At 42.1% G+C, this 14337-nt stretch overlaps 1 protein-coding gene across 8 annotated transcripts in view; it reads left to right on the top strand.

Annotated features, from left to right (window-relative positions):
* slmapa (sarcolemma associated protein a) overlaps positions 1-14337 on the top strand; it is a 156199-nt gene that overhangs the window by 69332 nt on the left and 72530 nt on the right. The gene's annotated exons all lie outside the window — the stretch shown is intronic.

The following is a 14337-nucleotide window of genomic DNA, read 5'->3' as shown; positions in this document are numbered from 1 at the left end:
GGTCATAACACCTCATTTACATCACATAGTAAGACTGGTCAACACCTCATTTACATAATATAGTTAGACTGGTCATAACACCTCATTTACATCACATAGTACGACTGGTCATAACACCTCATTTACATCACATAGTAAGACTGGTCAACACCTCATTTACATCACATAGTAAGACTGGTCAACACCATTTACATCACATAGTAAGACTGGTCATAAGACCTCGTCAGTTACATCACATAGTTAGACTGGTCATAACACCTCATTTACATCACATAGTAAGACTGGTCAACACCTCATTTACATCACATAGTAAGACTGGTCAACACCTCATTTACATCACATAGTAAGACTGGTCATAACACCTCATTTACATCACATAGTAAGACTGGTCAACACCTCATTTACATCACATAGTAAGACTGGTCATAACACCTCATTTACATCACATAGTAAGACTGGTCAACACCTCATTTACATCACATAGTAAGACTGGTCAACACCTCATTTACATCACATAGTAAGACTGGTCAACACCTCATTTACATCACATAGTAAGACTGGTCAACACCTCATTTACATCACATAGTAAGACTGGTCAACACCTCATTTACATAATATAGTTAGACTGGTCATAACACCTCATGTATATTATTAAGAAATAATTTAGCTGGCCCAGAAACGAGCAGCAACACGTTGATCTTTTCCTGCTCAGAGTAGAGGAGAGAATTGTCTGTTTTAAAAATATGAAGTGTGTTAACTGTCTATTTGATCAACTGACAGACATTCATACTCAACAAGGCAAGTTAAGGTCTCTACATCGTCCTCAACGCCTGAACGAATTCACAATAATACAGTACCTTAAAGTATTCATACCACTTCACTTATTCCACATTTGTTGTTAAAGCCTGATTTTCAAAATGGATTAATTCGATTTTTTTCTCTCGCAACTATCGACACAAATCAAATGTTATTGGTCTCATACACATTTAGCATATGTTTGTGGAATGCTTGTGTTCCTAGCTTCCAACAGTGCAGTGAATATCTAACAATACACAGGAATGTAAAATAACGGAATATAGAACTATTAGGTCGAGCCACGTCTGAGTCCGTTGTGTGTGTGTGTATTTAGGCTGTAGGATAAAATAGTATGTACAGCAATAGTTAAATGGGATGGCATTGACTAAAGTACAGTATATACATGTGAAATTATTAAAACAGTATGTAAACATTATTAAAGTGACCCATGTTCAATGACTATGTACATAGGGCAGCAGCCTCTAAGGTGCAGGGTTGAGTAACCGGGTGGTAGCCGGCTAATGACAGTGACTAAAGTTCAGGACGGGGTACTAGGTGGAGGCCGGCTAGTGGTGACTATTTAACAGTCTGATGGCCTTGAGATAGAAGCTGTTTTTCCAGTCTCTCGGTCCCAGCTTTGACGCAGCTGTACTGAACTCGCCTTCTGGATGGTAGCGGGGTGAACAGGCAGTGGCTCGGGTGGTTGTTGTCCTTCCTGTGACACCGGGTGCTGTAGATGTCCTGGAGGGCAGGCGGTGTGCCCCCGGTTTCACATTGGGCCACCCTCTGGAGAGCCCAGCGGTTGCTGACGGTGCAGTTGCCATACCAGGCGGTGATTGCAGCCTGACAGGATGCTCTCAATGGTGCATCTGTTAAAGTTTTAGAGTCTCAGGGGCCCGCCTCAAGTTCACCACACTGTCTGTTGGTGAACCATTTCAGATTGTCAGTGATGTGTATGCGTAGGAACTTGACGCTTTTCACCCTCTCCGCTGCGGCCCCGTTGATGTGTATGGGGGCATTCTCCCTCTGCTGTCTCCTGAAGTCCACGATCAGCTCCTTTGTTTTGTCGATGTTGAGGGATAGGTTATTTTTCCACTGGGCTCAGTGGGAGCACACTGGGCTTAATGGGGTGGCAGGGAGCCTAGTGGTTTGAGCGTTGGGCCAGTAACCGAAAGGTTGCTAGATCGAATCCCCGAGCTGACAAGGAAAAATCTGTCATAATGCCCCTGAACAAGGCAGTTAACCCACTGTTCCTAGGTCGTCATTGTAAATAATAATTTGTTCTTAACTGACTTACCTAGTTATATATATATATATATGAACAACAGTGATTTATGGTTAAAAAAAATCAGTCTAATCAAAATATTTCAAAACCGATGGTTTGGGGTATAAATATTGACGATAGGCAATGCAGTTATTATTGATCATATTGAACAATATTTCTTTATTGCCATTTACATTCTGTGTAAAGGGAGTGTTTTTTTATATGCCACTTTTATATACCCTTTAAACCCACCTAACATAAATATCACATTTACAAAAATGTAATCTGTGTATATGCAAGGTTAATTTAACAGTAAAATAGACCAAAAATAGACGTGAGCTATGAATGCCTGAACATTTTTATCTTGTTGTAGTTTCTACTGTGTGACACTGACATGCTGGCACGATTGCAAGAAATGAGAAACACATTTTCAATTGGCAAGTGGTTCACTGGCTTCCAGTTGAAGCTCGCATCCGCTACAAGACCATGGTGCTTGTCTACGGAGCTGTGAGGGGAACGGCACCTCCGTACCTTCAGGCTCTGATCAGGCCCTACACCCAAACAAGGGCACTGCGTTCATCCACCTCTGGCCTGCTCGCCTCCCTACCTCTGAGGAAGTACAGTTCCCGCTCAGCCCAGTCAAAACTGTTCGCTGCTCTGGCACCCCAATGGTGGAACAAACTCCCTCACGACGCCAGGACAGCGGAGTCAATCACCACCTTCCGGAGACACCTGAAACCCCACCTCTTTAAGGAATACCTAGGATAGGATAAAGTAATCCTTCTAACCCCCCCCCCCCCCCCCCCCCCCCCTTAAAAGATTTAGATGCACTATTGTAAAGTGGCTGTTCCACTGGATATCATAAGGTGAATGCACCAATTTGTAAGTCGCTCTGGATAAGAGCGTCTGCTAAATGACTTAAATGTAATGTAAATGCAAGAAATAGTAATTAATGCCCATTGAAATATGCTATCATCTGCATATAGGTGTATATGCAGTCATCCATTTTGTTACAGTAACAATTGCACGTCCTGATCTCAGAAGCAGTTCTGTTAAACACTAGTACTTTCTTAAGTGATAACACTTTATGTAAAATGATCTGAGAACGTACAAAATATATCAGGAAAATGTGTATCTGAGGGTCGCCTCAACACGTTTTTTTTTTTTTTGCAGCTTTCAAAATGGCCACCAGTGGGAACGTGCACATGACTGTCTTCCTAAAACATCTGACTTTGAATAAAAACTGTTATTGGATATAATAACCAGATGAGTTGGTTTAAACATTAAACTGCAGAATGTATGTATTTGTTTTATTCACAGATGGAAGTGGGTTTAGTAGATACCCAAGCTAAAGTAGAAGGATTAAATTGAAGCCTCAGTGGGGAGGAAACTCCATCTATAGCTCATTTATTTTTATTTATTTTATTTTATTTCACCTTTATTTAACCAGGTAGGCAAGTTGAGAACAAGTTCTCATTTACAATTGCGACCTGGTCAAGATAAAGCAAAGCAGTTCGACACATACAACAACACAGAGTTACACATGGAGTAAACAAACATACAGTCAATAATACAGTAGAAAAATAAGTCTATTTAAATGTGAGCAAATGAGGTTAGATAAGGGAGGTGAAGGCAAAAAAAAGCCATGGTGGCGAAGTAAATACAATATAGCAAGTAAAACACTGGAATGGTAGATTTGCAGTGGAAGAATGTGCAAAGTAGAAATAGAAATAAAGGGGTGCAAAGGAGCACCATTATAGATGTGCAGTAATCTGTGAGCTGCTCTGACAGCTGGTGCTTATGAGCTGAATGTTGCTAGGTTGATAACAGCTGGAGGATTTGTTGCTTTTCCATTGTCGTATCTGTTGCCCTTGCATTCAGTAGCATCTATGAATGACATTATTATTAACCGTAATATTGACGTCAAACCAAGGACACGGGGCGGGTGGTTCCTCATGTTGTGAGATTCTTTCTCACTAGTGTTTTACAGAACTGCTTCTGAGAGATTAGGATCAGGACATGCAATTGTTACAGTAAGCAACTGTAACAAAATGGACGACAGCAGTGTAGCTGTTATTAGGAGTACATGTTGCTTGGGTTGCTAAGGCATCAGAATATGTAAGTGAAAAATAATAGTGCGCATCTTTTTGACCCAGAGCCTAAATAGTGCACTATAGAGGGGAGCTGGTATGGAGTAGGTGTGATGGGTTCTAAACCCCCTGCTACTGTGATATCAATGTGAAATAATCTACAGTGGATCTACTGTTTTAATTAATTGAACTATTGGCAATTAATTAATTAATATATAAACTCAACAACAAAAAGAAACGTCCTCACTGTCAACTGTGTTTATTTTCAGCAAACTTAACATTTGTAAATATTTGTATGAACATAACAAGATTCAACAACTTAGACATAAACTGAACAAGTTCCATAGACATGGAATAATGTGTCTCAGAACAAAGGGGGGGGGGGGGGGGGGGGTCAAAAACAAAAGTAACAGTCAGTATCTGGTGTGGCCACCAGCTGCATTAAGTACTGCAGTGCATCTCCTCCTCATGGATTGCACCAGATTTGCCAGTTCTTGCTGTGAGATGTTACCCCACTCTTCCACCAAGGCACCTGCAAGTTCCCAGACATTTCTGGTGGGAATGGCCCTAGCCCTCACCCTCCGATCCAACAGATCCCAGACGTGCTGAATGGGATTGAGATCCGGGCTCTTCGCTGGCCATGGCAGAACACTGACATTCCTGTCTTGCAGGAAATCACGTGCAGAACGGGCAGTATGGCTGGTGGCATTGTCATGCTGGAGGGTCATGTCAGGATGAGCCTGCAGGAAGGGTACCACATGAGGGAGTAGGATGTCTTCCCTGTAACGCACAGCGTTGAGATTGCCTGCAATGACAACAAGCTCAGTCCGTTGATGCTGAGACACACCGCCCCAGACCATGACGGACCCTCCACCTCCAAATCGATCCCGCTCCAGAGTACAGGCCTCGGTGTAATTCCTTCGATGATAAACGAGAATCCGACCATCCTGTGCAGGTGTTACACGTGGTCTGCCACTGCGAGGACGATCAGCTGTCCGTCCTGTCTCCCTGTTGCGCTGTATAGGCGTCTCACAGTACGGACATTGCAATTTATTGCCCTGGCCACATCTGCAGTCCTCATGCCTCCTTGCAGCATGCTTAAGGCACGTTCACGCAGATGAGGGACCCTGGGCATCTTTCTTTTGGTGTTTTTCAGAGTCAGTAGAAAGGCCTCTTTAGTGTCCTAAGTTTTCATAACTGTGACCTTAATTGCCTACAGTCTGTAAGCTGTTAGTGTCTTAACTACAGTTCCACAGGTGCATGTTCATTAATTGTTTATGGTTCATTGAACAAGCACGGGAAACGGTGTTTAAACCCTTTACAATGAAGATCTGTGAAGTTATTTGGATTTTTATGAATTATCTTTGAAAGACAGTGTCCTGAAAAAAGGACGTTTCTTTTTTTGGCTGAGTATGTAGTTCTGTATGTCTAATGCTATGTATTATATATATATATATATATTTATTTTATTTATGTAGTTCTGTACATATCTATTAATGTTTTGTACTGTCATTTTATGTAGTTATGTCCTTCAGCTGTAATTCTTTATTAATGTTAGGTAATGTTTTGTGTGGACCCCAGGAAGAGTAGCTTCAGCTTTACATGTAGCTAATAAAATACTAAAAATCAAGATATAACGAGCTGAAACGAGCCACCTATGATTACCCACAAGGCAGCTTGTCATTGTTGCTAGCTATCTGACCGTTCAGAATCAAGACACCACACGGCCTTCTGCCTCATGGCTACACGTGACGTTGTCAGCCAACCAGTCAGCCAACCAGGAGACATCTAGCCTGGATTGGTTCTCTTTATGCATAGACGTCTGCATGTGACCAAGTTCACTATCTATGTGGATGTTATTCATCTGTTCATCAACCAACCACAGTGGCTAGAAGTTGTGAAGTGTTTCAACGGGTCCTTGGGATGTTGCTGACCTCTTTATCAGTTGACTAGTTGGTTTTAGTACGGATGGTTGGTTTTAGTACGGATGGTTGGTTTTAGTACGAATGGTTGGTTTTAGTACGGATGGTTGGTTTTAGTACGGATGGTTGGTTTTAGTACAGAGGATTTTAATAATGGTTTTAGTACGGATGGTTGGTTTTAGTACGGATGGTTGGTTTTAGTACGGAGGATTTTAATACGGATGGTTGGTTTTAGTACGGATGGTTGGTTTTAGTACGGAGGATTTTAATACTGATGGTTTTAGTACAGATGGTTGGTTCTAGTACGGATGGTTGGTTTTAGTACGGATGGTTGGTTTTAGTACGGATGGTTGGTTTTAGTACGGATGGTTGGTTTTAGTACGGATGGTTGGTTTTAGTACGGATGGTTGGTTTTAGTACGGATGGTTGGTTTTAGTACGGATGGTTGGTTTTAGTACAGAGGATTTTAATAATGGTTTTAGTACGGATGGTTGGTTTTAGTACGGATGGTTGGTTTTAGTACGGATGGTTGGTTTTAGTACGGTTGGTTGGTTTTAGTACGGATGGTTGGTTTTAGTACGGATGGTTGGTTTTAGTACGGATGGTTGGTTTTAGTACGGATGGTTGGTTTTAGTACGATTGGTTGGATTTAGTACGGATGGTTGGTTTTAGTACGGATGGTTGGTTTTAGTACGGTTGGTTGGTTGGTTTTAATACGGTTGGGTTGGTTTTAATACGGTTGGCTGGTTGGGTTGGTTGGTTGGTTTTAATACGGTTGGTTTTCCAAGGAATATAATCATCTGTTGCTGACTGGGGGACTGTGGCCAAAAGTTTACCTCCTGTCTTCTATTGACTCAGGTGTTACCCGATGGCCCATTCAACATGTCTACTTACCTTCTGTTGATTCAGTTGTTACCCGATGGCCCATTCAACATGTCTACTTACCTTCTGTTGATTCAGGTGTTACCCGATGGCCCATTCAACATGTCTACTTACCTTCTGTTGATTCAGGTGTTACCCGATGGCCCATTCAACATGTCTACTTACCTTCTGTTGATTCAGTTGTTACCCGATGGCCCATTCAACATGTCTACTTACCGTCTGTTGATTCAGTTGTTACCCGATGGCCCATTCAACATGTCTACTTACCTTCTGTTGATTCAGGTGTTACCCGATGGCCCATTCAACATGTCTACTTACCGTCTGTTGATTCAGTTGTTACCCGATGGCCCATTCAACATGTCTACTTACCGTCTGTTGATTCAGTTGTTACCCGATGGCCCATTCAACATGTCTACTTACCGTCTGTTGATTCAGTTGTTACCCGGTGGCCCATTCAACATGTCTACTTACCTTCTGTTGATTCAGTTGTTACCCGATGGCCCATTCAACATGTCTACTTACCGTCTGTTGATTCAGTTGTTACCCGATGGCCCATTCAACATGTCTACTTACCGTCTGTTGATTCAGTTGTTACCCAATGGCCCATTCAACATGTCTACTTACCTTCTGTTGATTCAGTTGTTACCTGATGGCCCATTCAACATGTCTACTTACCGTCTGTTGATTCAGTTGTTACCTGATGGTAGTGTTGTCAGGAATTTGGACTTAGATACCGATAGGTGGTTTAGTGTCACAATACTCGATACCATCACGAGACTCCATACCAAAAATTATATCACACAAAAAAGGCATATTAGCCAGACACACAATGGCACTTGATCCAGACAAACTCAGCTACTGCTCTGTTCAATTGTTGGGCATCTGAGTTCAATATCATAACGTTTGTGTAGACTATTTGCGCAAGGGAGAAGTAAGATCAGAGCATTACCTTGTTTCCCCTTCCATGATGACTGGTTATTGAAAGAAGGTTTTTACATTGAGGAAGTCTTGTCATTCTCAATGGATGTAAAAAAACAGACTTAGTTTACTTGCTGTTTTGAGCCGAAGAAGAAATGACTTTGAGAAGCTCCACGGTGATGGTGAGCTACGACAATCAGATGCCCATGATTTTGGAATGAGATGTTTTGACCAAGCAGGTGTCCACATACTTTTGTAGTGTAGGCCTGCAGGGTACCTGGTCTGCGCACAAATGTAGGCATATAAATCTTCTTATTTGGACTAGAGGTCAACCGATTATCAGTTTTCAACGGCGATACCGATTATTGGAGGACCAAGAAAAGCCGATACCGATTAATCGGCCAATCTTTTTTTTAATACATTTATTTATTTGTAATAATGACAATTACAACAAAACTGAATGAACACTTATTTTAACTTAATATAATACATCAATAAAATCAATTTGGCCTCAAATAAATAATAAAACATGTTCAATTTGGTTTTAATAATGCAAAAACAAAGTGTTGGAGAAGAAAGTAAAAGTGCAATATGTGCCATGTAAGAAAGCTAATGTTTCAGTTCCTTGCTCAGAACATGAGAATATATGAAAGCTGGTGGTTCCTTTTAACATGAGTCTTCAATATTCCCAGGTAAGAAGTTTTAGGTTGTAGTTATTATAGGACTATTTCTCTCTATACCATTTGTATTTCATATACCTTTGACTATTGGATGTTCTTATAGGCACTTTAGTATTGCCAGTGTAACAGTATAGCTTCCATCCCTCTCCTCGCCGCTACCTGGGCTACCTGAACAGTTTCTATATTTATAAATGCCGTGTTACATTATTCAAGTGTGTTAACTTCTGTGCAACATGATGAGTAGGGAGCTAACAAGGCAGCCAGACAGCTCTAGTAATGAATGAGGAAGTGGACAGACAGCTCTAGTAATGAATGAGGAAGTGGACAGACGGCTCTAGTAATGAATGAGGAAGTGGACAGACGGCTCTAGTAATGAATGAGGAAGTGGACAGACAGCTCTAGTAATGAATGAGGAAGTGGACAGACAGCTCTAGTAATGAATGAGGAAGTGGACAGACAGCTCTAGTAATGAATGAGGAAGTGGACAGACGGCTCTAGTAATGAATGAGGAAGTGGACAGACAGCTCTAGTAATGAATGAGGAAGTGGACAGACGGCTCTAGTAATGAATGAGGAAGTGGACAGACAGCTCTAGTAATGAATGAGGAAGTGGACAGACGGCTCTAGTAATGAATGAGGAAGTGGACAGACAGCTCTAGTAATGAATGAGGAAGTGGACAGACAGCTCTAGTAATGAATGAGGAAGTGGACAGACAGCTCTAGTAATGAATGAGGAAGTGGACAGACAGCTCTAGTAATGAATGAGGAAGTGGACAGACAGCTCTAGTAATGAATGAGGAAGTGGACAGACAGCTCTAGTAATGAATGAGGAAGTGGACAGACAGCTCTAGTAATGAATGAGGAAGTGGACAGACAGCTCTAGTAATGAATGAGGAAGTGGACAGACAGCTCTAGTAATGAATGAGGAAGATGACAGACAGCTCTAGTAATGAATGAGGAAGTGGACAGACAGCTCTAGTAATGAATGAGGAAGTGGACAGACAGCTCTAGTAATGAATGAGGAAGTGGACTCCTGTCCTAAACACCAAACTATACTCTCCTTCCTGTCCTAAACACTATACTCTACTCTCCTTCCTGTCCTAAACACCAAACTATACTCTCCTTCCTGTCCTAAACACCAAACTATACTCTCCTTCCTGTCCTAAACACTATACTCTACTCTCCTTCCTGTCCTAAACACTAAACTCTACTCTCCTTCCTGTCCTAAACACCAAACTATACTCTCCTTCCTGTCCTAAACACCAAACTATACTCTCCTTCCTGTCCTAAACACTATACTCTACTCTCCTTCCTGTCCTAAACACTATACTCTCCTTCCTGTCCTAAACACCAAACTATACTCTCCTTCCTGTCCTAAACACTATACTCTATTCTCCTTCCTGTCCTAAACACTATACTCTCCTTCCTGTCCTAAACACCAAACTCTACTCTCCTTCCTGTCCTAAACACCAAACTATACTCTCCCTCCTGTCCTAAACACCAAACTATACTCTCCCTCCTGTCCTAAACACCAAATTATACTCTCCTTCCTGTCCTAAACACTATACTCTACTCTCCTTCCTGTCCTAAACACCAAACTATACTCTCCTTCCTGTCCTAAACACTATACTCTACTCTCCTTCCTGTCCTAAACACTATACTCTCCTTCCTGTCCTAAACACCAAACTCTACTCTCCTTCCTGTCCTAAACACCAAACTCTACTCTCCTTCCTGTCCTAAACACCAAACTCTACTCTCCTTCCTGTCCTAAACACCAAACTCTACTCTCCTTCCTGTCCTAAACACCAAACTATACTCTCCTTCCTGTCCTAAACACTATACTCTACTCTCCTTCCTGTCCTAAACACTATACTCTACTCTCCCTCCTGTCCTAAACACTATACTCTACTCTCCTTCCTGTCCTAAACACTATACTCTACTCTCCTTCCTGTCCTAAACACCAAACTATACTCTCCCTCCTGTCCTAAACACTATACTCTACTCTCCTTCCTGTCCTAAACACCAAACTATACTCTCCTTCCTGTCCTAAACACTATACTCTACTCTCCTTCCTGTCCTAAACACCAAACTCTACTCTCCCTCCTGTCCTAAACACCAAACTCTACTCTCCCTCCTGTCCTAAACACCAAATTATACTCTCCTTCCTGTCCTAAACACCAAACTATACTCTCCCTCCTGTCCTAAACACCAAACTATACTCTCCTTCCTGTCCTAAACACCAAACTATACTCTCCCTCCTGTCCTAAACACTATACTCTACTCTCCTTCCTGTCCTAAACACCAAACTATACTCTCCTTCCTGTCCTAAACACCAAACTCTACTCTCCCTCCTGTCCTAAACACCAAATTATACTCTCCTTCCTGTCCTAAACACCAAACTCTACTCTCCTTCCTGTCCTAAACACTATACTCTACTCTCCTTCCTGTCCTAAACACCAAATTATACTCTCCTTCCTGTCCTAAACACCAAACTCTACTCTCCCTCCTGTCCTAAACACCAAATTATACTCTCCTTCCTGTCCTAAACACCAAACTATACTCTCCTTCCTGTCCTAAACACCAAATTATACTCTCCTTCCTGTCCTAAACACCAAACTCTACTCTCCTTCCTGTCCTAAACACTATACTCTACTCTCCTTCCTGTCCTAAACACCAAACTATACTCTCCTTCCTGTCCTAAACACCAAACTATACTCTCCTTCCTGTCCTAAACACCAAACTCTACTCTCCTTCCTGTCCTAAACACCAAATTATACTCTCCTTCCTGTCCTAAACACCAAACTATACCCCCCCTCCTGTCCTAAACACTATACTCTACTCTCCTTCCTGTCCTAAACACCAAACTCTACTCTCCTTCCTGTCCTAAACACTATACTCTACTCTCCTTCCTGTCCTAAACACCAAATTATATTCTCCTTCCTGTCCTAAACACCAAACTATACTCTCCCTCCTGTCCTAAACACCAAACTATACTCTCCCTCCTGTCCTAAACACTATACTCTACTCTCCTTCCTGTCCTAAACACCAAACTATACTCTCCTTCCTGTCCTAAACACCAAACTCTACTCTCCCTCCTGTCCTAAACACCAAATTATACTCTCCTTCCTGTCCTAAACACCAAACTCTACTCTCCTTCCTGTCCTAAACACTATACTCTACTCTCCGTCCTGTCCTAAACACCAAACTCTACTCTCCCTCCTGTCCTAAACACTATACTCTACTCTCCTTCCTGTCCTAAACACCAAATTATACTCTCCTTCCTGTCCTAAACACTATACTATACCCCCCCTCCTGTCCTAAACACTATACTCTACTCTCCTTCCTGTCCTAAACACCAAACTCTACTCTCCTTCCTGTCCTAAACACTATACTCTACTCTCCTTCCTGTCCTAAACACCAAATTATACTCTCCTTCCTGTCCTAAACACCAAACTATACTCTCCCTCCTGTCCTAAACACTATACTCTACTCTCCTTCCTGTCCTAAACACCAAACTATACTCTCCCTCCTGTCCTAAACACCAAACTATACTCTCCCTCCTGTCCTAAACACTATACTCTACTCTCCTTCCTGTCCTAAACACCAAACTATACTCTCCCTCCTGTCCTAAACACTATACTCTACTCTCCTTCCTGTCCTAAACACTATACTCTACTCTCCTTCCTGTCCTAAACACCAAACTATACTCTCCTTCCTGTCCTAAACACCAAACTCTACTCTCCTTCCTGTCCTAAACACCAAACTCTACTCTCCTTCCTGTCCTAAACACTATACTATACTCTCCTTCCTGTCCTAAACACCAAACTCTACTCTCCTTCCTGTCCTAAACACCAAACTCTACTCTCCTTCCTGTCCTAAACACCAAATTATACTCTCCTTCCTGTCCTAAACACTATACTCTACTCTCCTTCCTGTCCTAAACACCAAATTATACTCTCCTTCCTGTCCTAAACACTATACTCTACTCTCCTTCCTGTCCTAAACACTATACTCTACTCTCCTTCCTGTCCTAAACACCAAACTATACTCTCCCTCCTGTCCTAAACACCAAACTATACTCTCCCTCCTGTCCTAAACACCAAACTATACTCTCCTTCCTGTCCTAAACACTATACTCTACTCTCCTTCCTGTCCTAAACACTATACTCTACTCTCCTTCCTGTCCTAAACACCAAACTATACTCTCCTTCCTGTCCTAAACACTATACTCTACTCTCCTTCCTGTCCTAAACACTATACTCTACTCTCCTTCCTGTCCTAAACACTATACTCTACTCTCCTTCCTGTCCTAAACACCAAACTATACTCTCCTTCCTGTCCTAAACACCAAACTATACTCTCCTTCCTGTCCTAAACACCAAACTATACTCTCCCTCCTGTCCTAAACACCAAACTATACTCTCCTTCCTGTCCTAAACACCAAACTATACTCTCCTTCCTGTCCTAAACACCAAACTCTACTCTCCTTCCTGTCCTAAACACCAAATTATACTCTCCTTCCTGTCCTAAACACTATACTCTACTCTCCTTCCTGTCCTAAACACCAAATTATACTCTCCTTCCTGTCCTAAACACCAAATTATACTCTCCTTCCTGTCCTAAACACTATACTCTACTCTCCTTCCTGTCCTAAACACCAAATTATACTCTCCTTCCTGTCCTAAACACCAAATTATACTCTCCTTCCTGTCCTAAACACCAAACTATACTCTCCTTCCTGTCCTAAACACCAAATTATACTCTCCTTCCTGTCCTAAACACTATACTCTACTCTCCTTCCTGTCCTAAACACCAAATTATACTCTCCTTCCTGTCCTAAACACTATACTCTACTCTCCTTCCTGTCCTAAACACCAAACTATACTCTCCTTCCTGTCCTAAACACCAAACTCTACTCTCCTTCCTGTCCTAAACACCAAACTATACTCTCCTTCCTGTCCTAAACACCAAACTATACTCTCCTTCCTGTCCTAAACACCAAACTATACTCTCCTTCCTGTCCTAAACACTATACTCTACTCTCCTTCCTGTCCTAAACACCAAACTATACTCTCCTTCCTGTCCTAAACACTATACTCTCCCTCCTGTCCTAAACACCAAACTCTACTCTCCTTCCTGTCCTAAACACCAAACTATACTCTCCTTCCTGTCCTAAACACTGACTCTTTACTGAGACGCTGACTCATGACTCACTGACTCTTTACTGAGACGCTGACTCATGACTCACTGACTCTTTACTGAGACTCTGACTCATGACTCACTGACTCTTTACTGAGACTCTGACTCATGACTCACTGACTCTTTACTGAGACGCTGACTCATGACTCACTGACTCTTTACTGAGACGCTGACTCATGACTCACTGACTCTTTACTGAGACGCTGACTCATGACTCACTGACTCTTTACTGAGACGCTGACTCATGACTCACTGACTCTTTACTGAGACGCTGACTCATGACTCACTGACTCTTTACTGAGACGCTGACTCATGACTCACTGACTCTTTACTGAGACGCTGACTCATGACTCACTGACTCTTTTGGACCCTCCCATAATCTATACATAGTTTCCACATGTTAGGCACAGCAATAGATGTATTGGGTGGTGTGTGTGTGTGTGACCAGTGTTCCTATCTAACCTGATGTGCTGGTGTGTGTGTGTGTGTGTTACCAGTGTTCCTATCTACTGTAACCTGATGTCTTGGTGTGTGTGTTACCAGTGTTCATATCTACTGTAACCTGATGTGTGTGTGTGACCAGTGTTC

Source organism: Salvelinus namaycush, chromosome 20 (genome assembly GCF_016432855.1).
Source record: "Salvelinus namaycush isolate Seneca chromosome 20, SaNama_1.0, whole genome shotgun sequence".
NCBI lineage: Eukaryota > Metazoa > Chordata > Actinopteri > Salmoniformes > Salmonidae > Salvelinus > Salvelinus namaycush.
Note: the sequence above shows the minus strand (reverse complement) of the source record. Positions and strands in the feature narration are given on the sequence as shown.